Here is a 12,286-nt window from a genome sequence, read left to right on the forward strand (position 1 = left end):
AAGACTATTATAAGGCTAATCACACACGACATACGATTGTCAAAATCGAAATTTCGTTAATAAATCTTTTTTTCTCATATTAATGATTTCCATCATTAGCTAATCCTGCATTTGCATTGTTGGACAAACCATAGCTGAAGGAAAAATTACTGTTTTATACTTCACGACTTCAATGCTTGCAATGAAACTTTCTGCAGTCTGTTTATCGGGAAAAAAAAACAAACTTTCTGCAGTCTGTTTCCGAACAAATTTTGGTCCATGGTGAGTGAACTGTGAAGCATCAATCCACGACTCCGTGTGTGTTATTTAATTAATTTTATTTCCTTTCTGACCAATTTATGGTGTGAAGGTCCAGTTTTACAAGGTGTCAAGGACTTTAGAGCTCACGATTCCTTTTGATTTGGCAGACAGAATATGACATTCCTCTCACGCACATTCCATCTCGTAAGGCACCGTTTTTGTTTTATTTTTTATAGAGAGAAACGCACTTACGAACCACAGTGTAGGGTACCCTCTTTAATGTACAAACCAAAACTGTAAAAGCCTGGAAAGTGCATGCCCAGTTGAGAAGTGATATGATCGCGAAGCCTAGATTGAGTAGTAGATCATAGTCTCTTAACATAAAATGGATACATGCGCAGCAGCACCAACTATGGGAAATCCACCAATCCACATGTTATGAGTGAACAACGATAGTTGTGTACCAGGCTACAGAATAACAAATCTCATCTGCAGTCTCTTTATCCCTACATACCAAACCCCACAATAAAGTGAATAAACACAGGTTTAGGCGTTTAGCAACTCCAGCTGGAAGAACACAATTTACTATTATCCATACTCTTCCCCAATTCAGAACCTGCTGATCAGCTGATCTAACCGACTCCATCAATGCATGTTTCTAACATGATGTAATCTTGAAGTAGAGGATTTTACCTACAGTTACTCCCCCACCTGGCACCATAAATCCTCCTCTCACACTGTCCACCATAACACTTGCGTGCTGATGCTGTGTATTTCACGCATACACCCATGCGACACATGTTAAATGCAAACAGCCAGTCCATTAGAAAGAATAAACATATTGAGGATAAAACAGACATGCGCTATAGGCAAAGAAAAGCAAAGTAGCTTTGCTGAGTCCACCAGTGATTGCTATTTTGCCTTCCAGTTTCTTCCTCACAGTAGTGGCTTCTATCATAATTTTAACCAAACCAAGTATCCACCTAAAGACATATATTGCAGATCAGTACGACTTACGTAAAGCTGAGATAATCTCAAATGATTAAGAGTGGCAACTAATTTGGTAAAAAAAACTACATAAAACATGAGTTTCTGATTCCAATTATGGAAAGGAAGAAAACATACAAAAACAAGCCCTTTTGTCTTTCTCTTAAAGGATCTAGCAGTGCAAGACAGCAAGAGTGGAAATATTTTGCCCCCAGCGGACATGGTCAAGAATATATGCTAGATGCCCTTGAGTTGAGGGACCCTAATTCATGATGCTACGAAATGGAAAAGATGCTTCAAGGACTAGAGTCCATTACATGAATCAAAACTATCTAAAAGTAAATTCTCATACCTTCCGTAGTTCCGTCTTTACTAAAGATAAAGATCAACTAAAGTCAATTTGCGGGAGGTTGAGCATGTTTTCCTGGGGAACTTTTTCATGTAAAATTCAAACTAGAACAGGAGATGAGATGGGATGAGTACTTCTTCATCGTTTCAACCAACAAAACCTAGAACCTTACGAAAAGGATGAAAACTCAGAAATTTTTTTGCAATTTTAAATTATAACAACCCTCTCCCCTTTTTTTTCTATGGCTATCATGGTATATCCTCACCATTGATGACACAATTTTCAGCAGATATATCACTTTAAAGTGTGTTGGACTGTTGGTGTGTGTGTGTGTGTCTGTTCTTATAATTTCTGTTGTACCAATATCACTCCACATGCCACGCCTAATGAGAGATTGAAACTTATAACAGCCAGCAAAACTCAATACTACCATATAAACAGGAGCAAATCCTCCCTCTCCAACTTTAATTGTTGGACTGAAGTAGTGGTTCTCAGCTCAGCCTAACTGAAAGTATTAGGATTGGAAATAAAGCCCCTAAACAACTTCTCAACTTTCTATAGGAATTGGAAATAAAGAGAAAAAATGGTAGGGAATATCACTCAAAGTTGACTTGACCAAAGTACACCTCCCTCCTTTAGATAGGCACTTAGTCTTCCATCCCGCAAGCCTTGAGGCAACCTTCTCAATCACAGTAAGTTGTAGGTAACATGTCCACCTCACACTCCACACGACATTTGCTATACCCCCCCAATTTTGGATTTGAACAAACTAATCATCAACCTGGAGATCAACTCAAACCACAGGCAAAAAGATGCTCAATATTGTGAGCATCCTCAACCATTGCACTAGCAAAGAACATTGTACTACCATCCCGAATCATAGATGAGATATGAAGACAGCATCCTCCCTATTTGCAGCCTCCAGCCCATCAAAGACCCCCAACCACCAATGAATTGATCATCCAATTAAGCACCTTGGTGCCCAAACCAAAAAAGGTGAAAGAGGAGCACCTTGCCTTAAACCCCTTGAACTTCAAAGGAAACCATGAGGAACGCCATTGATAACTTGATTAGTCTAGAGAATTGAGCCATCGAGACATACCCTTTTTTCTCCATACTACTCCAAAACCATCTTTTCCATCACAAAATCAAGTTAATTTTAAAGAAACATAGTCATATACCTTCATGAAGTCCACTTTAACCATTTTCCTCTTAGCATCCACTAGCTCATTTACTATCAAGCAACAATCAAGAATTTGCCTCTTTCTCAGAAAAGCATTTTGAAAATTGGAGCTAATGCTGCCCATCACCTCCCTTCAACCTCCAAACTATGAACCTTGGTATTCATCTTGTACATTGACCCAAGAGACTAATTGTACGTTGACCCAAGAGACTAATAAGTTTATAATCCTTGAGATCTTTGACACCTTCCTTTTGAGGGATTAGAGTGAGTGTCGTATTAATACGCCAATCGAGCAATATTGTCATAACATTCCTCCAAATCCTCATAACATCACTTCTAACAAAATGTCAAGACGTTTTGAAAAAAGAAATCAGAAATCCATCCGGTCCTAACGCCTTATTACCCCTGAGCCTATCCACAACCTTCTTCACCTCTTCTTCAAGTAAATAAGATTCCAACCTTTCTTTGTCTTCACTTGAGATTCTATCAAATTGTAGCCCATCCACCCTTGGTCTCTATCTACATGGTACATGATATGGTTCATGATAGAGATTTTTACAATACTTTACAACACGATTAGCAATAGTAGTCCCATGCTCCACAATCCTGTTCTTGATTCAAAGCTTAGGCAAATTATTAATATTTCCCTTACCTTGGCCATCTTGTGAAAATTTTAGTATTTTTTCCCATTCATTCACTTCCTCCATCCTAAACTTTTGTCTCTCATCCATAAAATAAAACCATAAGAAAAAACTACTGAATTCTTACTTAAGATGAATTCTTCTCAATCTCTCCACATTAGATAGATTGTCTACCTCCTCTTTAAAATCAAGCTCAACTCTTCCAACTTCACTCCTATTTTCATTTTCATGTTCACCCTTCCAAAGACGACCTCCTTGTTCCATATCTTTGCTTTATCTTTGAAGAGTGAAGACTAATCATTTTTTTCCATAACATGAACCCCACGTTTCCATTGAAGTTAAAAGATTTCCACTGCTCCTCCATCAAAGGGGAAGACTACCATCATTTCAAATCTGAAGAGCCTAGATCCACCCTCTTTGCTTCACATACCAATAAAATCGGGCAATGCTCCAAAAATTTTTCTTGGAATTTTCTACTTCTTTAGGATACTTCTCTCATTCCAGTGACACCAAAAATCTATCAATGCGACTCGTTAACGGATTTGTAGTTGTAACTAAATTTACAGGAAGGGTTCAGCACAAGCATATGTGACTTCTTCATTATCAACCAGCACACAATTAGACGTCTCCCCAGTAATGATTCTAGTCGTCGCTATCATGTTCCAACACACAAACAACAGTATTCCTCCTGTGAGAATGAACATGTCTTCTTTTGAAATTGTGCAGTTTGGAAGTCCAATTTGATCATGGACCCTAGACAACAATAAGTCTAATTTATCCATAATTGATTGATCATTTTAAGCCTGATCCAAGTGACTAAACCTCACTTGTCTTCTTTCATTGAGCCGTCACCACTCACCACCTAGAAGAAAGGTCTGAATTGACCAATTGACCCGTATAAATAACCCCCATGTTCTGCATGACCCCCGTAGCTTGCCCCATGGCCTGAGCCAACCCTTAGGCCAGCGGGACTCCACACTGCCCCAGATCAGTTTCTATTTCCAATTGGGTTTGAAGTTGTAACATGACTAACAGATCCACATAATCCATTAACCAGTGGGCTATTAGTTGATCATGTTTCTTCATTCTCCACCATGTCCTGTCCTTATACCCCATTCAAATTAAGGTGATTCTCATCTAAACCAATCCATCACCACCCTAGGCTCCTCCACGCCGATTGGTTGTCTCTGTTGACCTAGCACTCTATGACTACCACGTGTCATTGAGAGAGACACGTCATCATCTTCTTCCCTGAACCCTCTTAGATTGAATAGATCATCTAAAACCATCGTGGTTCCCATCACAACCCACGCACCCAACGTTCCTCCACACCGATCAGTTGCCTCTATTGACCTAGCACTCTATGACTACCGCGTGTCATTGAGAGAGACATGTCATCACCTTCTTCCCGATCCCTCCTGGATTGTATGGGTCTGTCATGTTTTTTTTCCTTTTATCAAATGGATTTAATCCCCCCTTTCAATGAAAATTTCATCCCATAACTTGTATTTTCTTCTCCACTCATCAAATACTTGAAAATAATCAGCTTTCTTTTGAGGGTCTTCCACATATGTTCTATGTTATTGACTTAAAGTTCTATACAAACGACCCGTTGAATGGTATTTAGTTTATTTGATGGTCTTTCATGGTCTCTACTGAGCTCCTCCCTCCCACCTTCTACTAGAGCGAGAGCTACACGGAAGTACAAAACAAACAATATGCTCTGGGTAATGGACGGTGGCAATCAGTTGGCGTGTCCACCCCATTACTGAAATTACAGAAACCATTAGCAATGTCGTCCACCCTCTCCACTCATCTTATGGAAGGCCTTAACCTCAGTACCTTTTCTTGAAAAAGGTAGTATACTAACTTTCCAAACCTTCCAAAACCCATTACATTTGAGTTTCATCACCAACACAGTTTGTTCGAATCTCTTTCTTCCTGGTTCCCAATCCACCACCATTTCTTTTCCCAAGACCTCCAGAAGTTTCTCAGTTACGCAAACAGCTCCATCTTTCTCAAGGATCCTGATCCACCACCATTTCTTTTCCCAAGACCTCCAGAAGTTTCTCAGCTACCCAAACAGCTCCATCTTTCTCAATGATCCCCCTCCTCACTTCTTTGCCCCTCCAATTTGAAAAACTACCCCAGTCCAAGGAAGCTCAAATACCTTCTTTGCTGTGGGGATCTTCATACCTTATCTAACGAGAAAGACAATACCTTGGATAATTGGATAAAACCTCAATCGTGCTAGCAAATACTCCGAATAAGAAAATCATACTAGAAAAAGCGTTCACTGGTATAGGAGATGATACTAGACAAAGATCTAGTACTCTTCGCTTGGTTAGAGTCAAAGAGGAAGCACAAGCAATGAAGAAGCAGCATGAACAGCTCAAAGCAACCTAACAGAACATAAAAGACTAACACCAAAGTAACACATGAAGAGCTTAAAGCTTAGTAATAATCTGTTTGAAGACATCGTTCTTCCATGACAATTCATAAAATGAGGAGTGATCTGTTCAGTCCAAAAGCTATATATCTGTACTGACGACACATGTACTTGGCAACTCACTTTAAAAACACAAGATCTCCAATTGATAACAGCTAGAAATATACAATTGATTGCTAAAATCTATTTATATGTGTATACAAATTATTCTTAATGCTTTCAAAAGCTGGAAAGTTACATAATCTAGAGGTAAAAGTGCTGACGATCAAAAGGCTGATCTACCATATGTAAAGTTTGGGATGATAATAAGTTAAGAATCAAGTGTAGATGATTAGGGTTACCCATAAAATTTCTCATCAACAAATATTATTGTTAGAAAAGTTGAAGAACCGATAACGAAATAGTAACTAATCAGGGTTTGCAACAGATTAGGGTTATTAGTTAAACTATTAGAGTATCAATTCACAAACAAACATATAGAAAATAATAATAATAAATAAAGGATGACTGGTTTGGGATTTTTTTTCCTTTTTCCTGAATAAGGATCTTCAATTAAAAAATATAAAATTATTAAGAAGAAAAGATCAAATATGTATCTTTCCCTTCCCCGTCAATGATAATGTTGAAAGTTGGCTCACCCTTCGCCTCTCTCATCCATATTGTCTTTCTCTTCAAAGCAAGCTCTGTGATTCTCGCATAACACAAAATGGGAGCTTTGCATGTTTGTGTGATTGAAGGCAATAAAATATGATTAAGAAGATGGTTATCCCTGATTACCAAAAAGGGTATAAGTGTTGCACATCAAGACACTAGAAAAACAGAATGTTTAAATTTAAGCATACCATTCTTTCAAACATAAAAATAAGAAGGTGAAGGAATATAAAGAAAGAAATAGAGGTAGGAAGCAGGAAAAACATTGGTTTCTTTCTTGAGTATAACGATGTGATTTCATCGTTGGCTGCTGATTGATCTCCCCCGTATTGTCCATGATGCTCTCAAGGATTTGCGCCTTGGCTTGACATGTGATTTCATCCTTGCCTGTTGTTTGATCTCCCATGCATTGCCCATGATGCTCTCAAGGTTTTGCACCTTCATCCTGGGCATAATGCTTGTTGGGTCAGGAATCTTTAGAGGTCGGATACAACATTAGAACGAGTACGACACCAGACACCAGTACGGAACTTGGGAAAGGAGAGAGACAAGGTTGAATAAGATAAGAAGCAGGAGCTCAGCAACAAGCAAGGTGAGGAACCAGGATGAACAACTTGCTCCTTTTGAGCACTGCGTGGTAAAACAAAGCTAGTTGCGTCGTCTATCAGATAGTCCAAGAAGGGCATGACCTATATTGGTTGATGATAGGGTTCCAGTGGGATCCTCTCAAAACAAAGCTAGTTGCACTGATTGAGCACTGATTGTTTCCATTTCTTGCCCCTTCCATTAAATTTCAACAATTTACAACAAAAAAATTGTTTTTCTATTTCGTTCAAGACAACTTTGAAAATCTAAGTATGATGATTTTACTAATTGCTATTGTTTTAAAGTAAAAAATCATCAATATAAACTATTACATATTGAAAAATAAAACACAAGACGTAGATAAGAGACGATCTTTTATACATATATAAGGGGTTTTATATTTGTAAAACAGTAGTAAAAAGACAAGCTGTTATAAATAAAGGAATCATAACAAGAAGCTGTATACCAAATGTATCTAGAGTTCCAGAGACATTTGTCACATGAATAACAGAATAAGTGCTAAACAAATCAAGAAACAAAAAGGACAGTTTGACAAATAGTTTTATAAAAGAATCGTTGTCGTCATAAAAATGTAGTAGAATGAAAAACTGTTATAAGTGAAAATCATAACAGAAAGTTTAAATGTCATTACCAGCGTTCCCAAAAAGACACATGTCACATCAATAAGTGAACGAAATGTCGTTACCAGCGTTCCCCACAAAGACATAGGTCACATAAATCAGTGAAAGAAATGTCGTTACCAGCGTTCCCCACAAGACATTTCACTTACAAATATAAATGAAAAAGAAAAGTTATTGTATAAAAGAGAAATAAACCAAATATCATAATCTAGAGTTCCTTTAACTGACATTGGTCACATAAAATGAGTTTGAAAAGATGTTTTATATTTTATCCAAAAAAAATTCTGTGTAAAAATAATACGAGAAATAAAATAATAGGGAAACACAACAAAAAGTTTCTACTGATTTTGAAAAGGAAAACAGAGATTTTAGAAAAGGTTTTAGTGATTTTGTAACAAAACAATGCCTGAAAGTCTAGAAAGATTCCGCTCAATGCCTGAAAGTCTGGAAAAATTCTGCTCATTGTCTTGTGCCTAGGGATATAGAAAAACGTTGTCACGTTCGTTGTGTCAATGACTGCTTAATTTCCCCCTTCTTCTTCCTCCCTAATCTTCTCTTTCCACCAGTAAAACCCACTCCCATTTACATCTCCTTATCTCCACTTCTCAACAGCAACAGTTCTTCGTCACCATCGTATACTAGGGGTGTGCATAAATCCGATAAACCCAACAAAACCAACCGATCCGAACCGAATCATATAGGTCAGTTATCCATTAGCATCGGATTGGATCGGTTTGGCCTTGAAACCGACCCGAACCGCCCCGTGCACACCCCTATCGTATACTAGTACTGATTATTACTATGATACTTTCCTAACTTCAGGTAACTAACTAGAGGTTATATAATAAATACAACTAACAAATAATAATATGAAATCTGAGATAACAGAAAACTAATCTACTTGTAATTCACATCAATAAACAAAAACGACAAACAGATAAAATAATAATAATAAATAAACGTTTAAATATACGTATCTTTTCTTGGCTTCTGCTGTTTTCTTTAATGAGAGGGAAAAAAAGTGAGCGGGGTTTTGTTTATATAGTAGTGAGTTTCTATTTTGAGGCGGTGCAACTATGAGCTGTCTATTGGTATGGGCTGGGCCAGAATTTACTAATATGGGCTGGTTATAATTTAATAATTTATTATATCCACAAATATTAGAAAATCTAATCTACTAGTATAATTCACATCAAAAAACAGATTTGAAAGAAAAATAATTTCCCCTGAATTCCAACTTAAATATACGTATATTTTCTTGGCTTCTGCTGTTTTCCGCTCGTTTTTTTTGGGGTAAAAATCGTGATGTGAGCGGGGTTTTGTTTAAATGTTGTTGATTTTTTTTTTTTTTATTTTGAGGCAGTGAAAAATAACTCGCACTAATGTCGCTAGAGTTATTTTTTTACTTTTTCAATTTGGTGCGATAGTGGGAATGTCGCGTGAGTTTTTTCAACTTAGGGGTGGCATGATAATGTCCACGGACAATAAGATCTATAGGTGGTAGTATCAATCGCATTTTCGCAATATTTCGACCGAAGAGTTAGTCAAAATTTGAACCCGAAAACCAAATTTAAAAGATATCGCCACCACCTAGAAATGCTTTTATAATGTTTTTTCGCCAAAAAAAAAATACTCAATTATGCTACCTATCTCTCGTGTGATAGTGCTACTAACGATTATCACTGACAGTCTAGCATTGAGGAAAAAAATGTTAAAAACGACAGGATAGCATAATTTTTTTAACTCTTTTTTGCTATCCTGCATAATTTTTTAACTCGGGACATTGTACTCTATATATAAATTGAATAATAGCCTTGTGTCATATGCTCCAGAGAAGGAAAAAGAGGAAATTTATGAATTTATCCGAATGAAAAAGGTCAGTCTATTGGTGAAAAGTACACCGAAATCGGTTGATTACTTGTTGAACTCATTTCTGATTTATGTACATAAAATGTGTAAGTGTATACTGTATAGCAAGCAAATAAAAGTAACATTTATAAGGCCTCAGGACTCAAGAGTCGGGAGTTGTTTACCAAATAGTCCCAAAACTCTACTCAATCTTTAACTTACAATAGTTAGCTTCATCATTCATCCTCAATTCCGATCCTCAAATATATTTTACTTAAATTTAAGACAAAACACTTATTTTCGTAGGAGTTGTGAGAGACATATATTCATATTGAATACATTAATAACACGTATTTTATCATTAATCAAGTTAACTAATGACTGATCTATTGGATCATAGCAACCAGATATTTCAAGAGTTATGAGTTATTATGTGCTTGAGTTACTAAATGGTTATAGAAAGACCAAAGGTCATCATCAATGGGACGGAATGAAGCACCAAAAGTCATCTCATTAAATATAATTGATGTTAAGGGAGTACTAAAGGAGGATAATTAGATGATTCTTGCTGACTCTACATCTTTTCCATGTCACATACTCCATCTTCAAAATCTATTTTCATAAACTATGTCCGACTTAATTCGAGTTTGCTAGAGAACTTGATACGGAGATAGGCAGCTCCACATAATAGAATTCAGTCAAATCTACAACATAATCTCATTCTCATACTTTGTAAGACTAATCACAAATCTAGTCTTTACAAGAGTCATAAGAAAGATTATAACGTTATTTCGAATATGTTTCAAAAATAATAATGGACATTATTTTCAGGAGTTTCTACATGATTTTGAAGATTTAAGTGCATGTTGACCATGCATATATCCATGACAAGGGACAAATATCCAGCTAATGAAAGGGAGTCAAATTAATCCTTAAAAATATATATAAGATGAAAAAAAAGTGGATAATAAATTAAACACTTCGAATCCTCATTTGCAAACCAACACATCCAATAATGTGACCACATTGGCTTATTATCCAGGTATCATTTATGCTGAGGTGAGCCTAAAAGCATGTTTTTATAAAGAAAGGTAGGGAGGGGAGTATTAATCGGTTACACTCAACCACTTAATATAATAAAAATGAAAGACAGAATATGCAAAAAGACATTAGGATTTGGTGGCTCGACCCAATAAGAATCAAACCATTGAATTAAGTTTACATAGATTAATTAAGAGAGAAAAGAATGAAAGCAAACAGGGTACAAGTTAAAGAACAATATATTAGAGTAAGTTGGAAGTTTGTTTGTTTTGACACTGGTGAGGTGAGGTAGGGAGGTAGGGAATATCTCTTATTGACTTTGCGGCCTTTTAGTCAGTTTTAGAACACAAAACATTCACATTTAAAAATGGGAATTCAACAGCTCTCTTTCTTCTAACCCCTTTCAGCTGAATCACTAAACTCACCATCTTGGTCATCAACTACTGTACCTCCCTACAAGTAAGCCCAAGTCTCTTTTTTTTGCACACACGTACACTCATATGCATTGGTTTGACTTCTTCACCACATACAACTTCTGTGCTCCAAGCATTATTCCAACTTCCCAAGTAGTTAGAAAGTACATAGTAAGTAGAGCGAATACAGAGTTACAGAATGGAATATAGAACCAACTGAATAATTCCTTTGTATGAAGCTGCTGTATGTGGTGAATCCTCTTTTTTTTTTTTTTTTCGATGTAAACATACTATCCTTAAATTAAAGCACCTAAAGGTGAATAGGAACACAGGAGTTTTCAACCATACACTTTGGGAGTTCAGAGCTTCCCAGCTGATGGTATGCCCATCTCGCTAAGGAGTCTGCGTCCCCATTAAACAGCCGACTGATCCAATTAAAAGTACAGGAGTTAAAAGCATGCACTACAAAGAAAATGTGAGCCTTCAGCACTTCCAGATGCCAAGGACATGCTGCCCCTTGGAGCGCCTGCATCACTTCCAAGTTATCCCCTTCTATAACATAGCTACCAAAGTTGAGTTGCCTTGCTAGTAATATGGCCACCTCAGCTGCTCCCATTTCTGCTTCCCCAACATCCTGAACCTTGAACCTTCGGATTGCTGCTCCAATCATGACCCCTTCACTATTGCTAGCTATTGCTCCAAAAAAACCTGAAGTAATTAAGAAGCATCAAACCTAATCACAATGTATCCATGTCGGAAACAAGTTATCTAAAAGATTCCAATTAATGGGGATTTGAGATAGAGAATTCTTCTCTTAAAGGTTGCATAGCATTTATCCGCTAGCACTCTAAAGTGGATGATGCGGTCTCAAAGCACTCCTTTTTCAAATTTCATCTCATTTCGGACCTCCATATCTACATGGTTGAGTCCCACCCAGTAGGGTCCTTGTCCTTGAATTGCACCAAGTGAGGTATAGCTCGATTACGCCCCTCAAGAAAGGTGAGTCTTGGTGGAGTTATTCGCAACCCCAATTGGGAGTCAAACCAACCTTTTCGAATCCACTCAAAGTGAAAAAGAGATGTTCTGCAGATTCTAATTCTTTGTTGCAAAAGGGCAGAGAAGTCCCCCATATGCTTTTCACAACCTATCTCCCAAGGCCAAGACTTGCATGTATATTTTCCAGATAAACATCTGGGTACAAGAAAGCATATGGCGAGGAGATATATGCTTGAGAGCTCTCAATTTACACTGACTTTGC

The 12,286-nt window shown here is 37.1% G+C and overlaps 1 long non-coding RNA gene across 1 annotated transcript; it reads right to left on the reverse strand.

Annotated features, from left to right (window-relative positions):
• Positions 1-445: 445 nt before the first annotated feature.
• LOC147478949 (uncharacterized) lies at positions 446-8,759 on the reverse strand. The gene is made up of 2 exons (XR_015208071.1): positions 5,458-8,759; positions 446-5,378 (listed from the first exon to the last, which is right to left on the reverse strand). It is a non-coding gene; the product is annotated as an uncharacterized LOC147478949 (long non-coding RNA).
• Between the last annotated feature and the right edge of the window lie 3,527 nt (positions 8,760-12,286).

Source organism: Coptis chinensis, chromosome 9 (assembly GCF_015680905.1).
Source record: "Coptis chinensis isolate HL-2020 chromosome 9, ASM1568090v1, whole genome shotgun sequence".
Lineage (NCBI taxonomy): Eukaryota > Viridiplantae > Streptophyta > Magnoliopsida > Ranunculales > Ranunculaceae > Coptis > Coptis chinensis.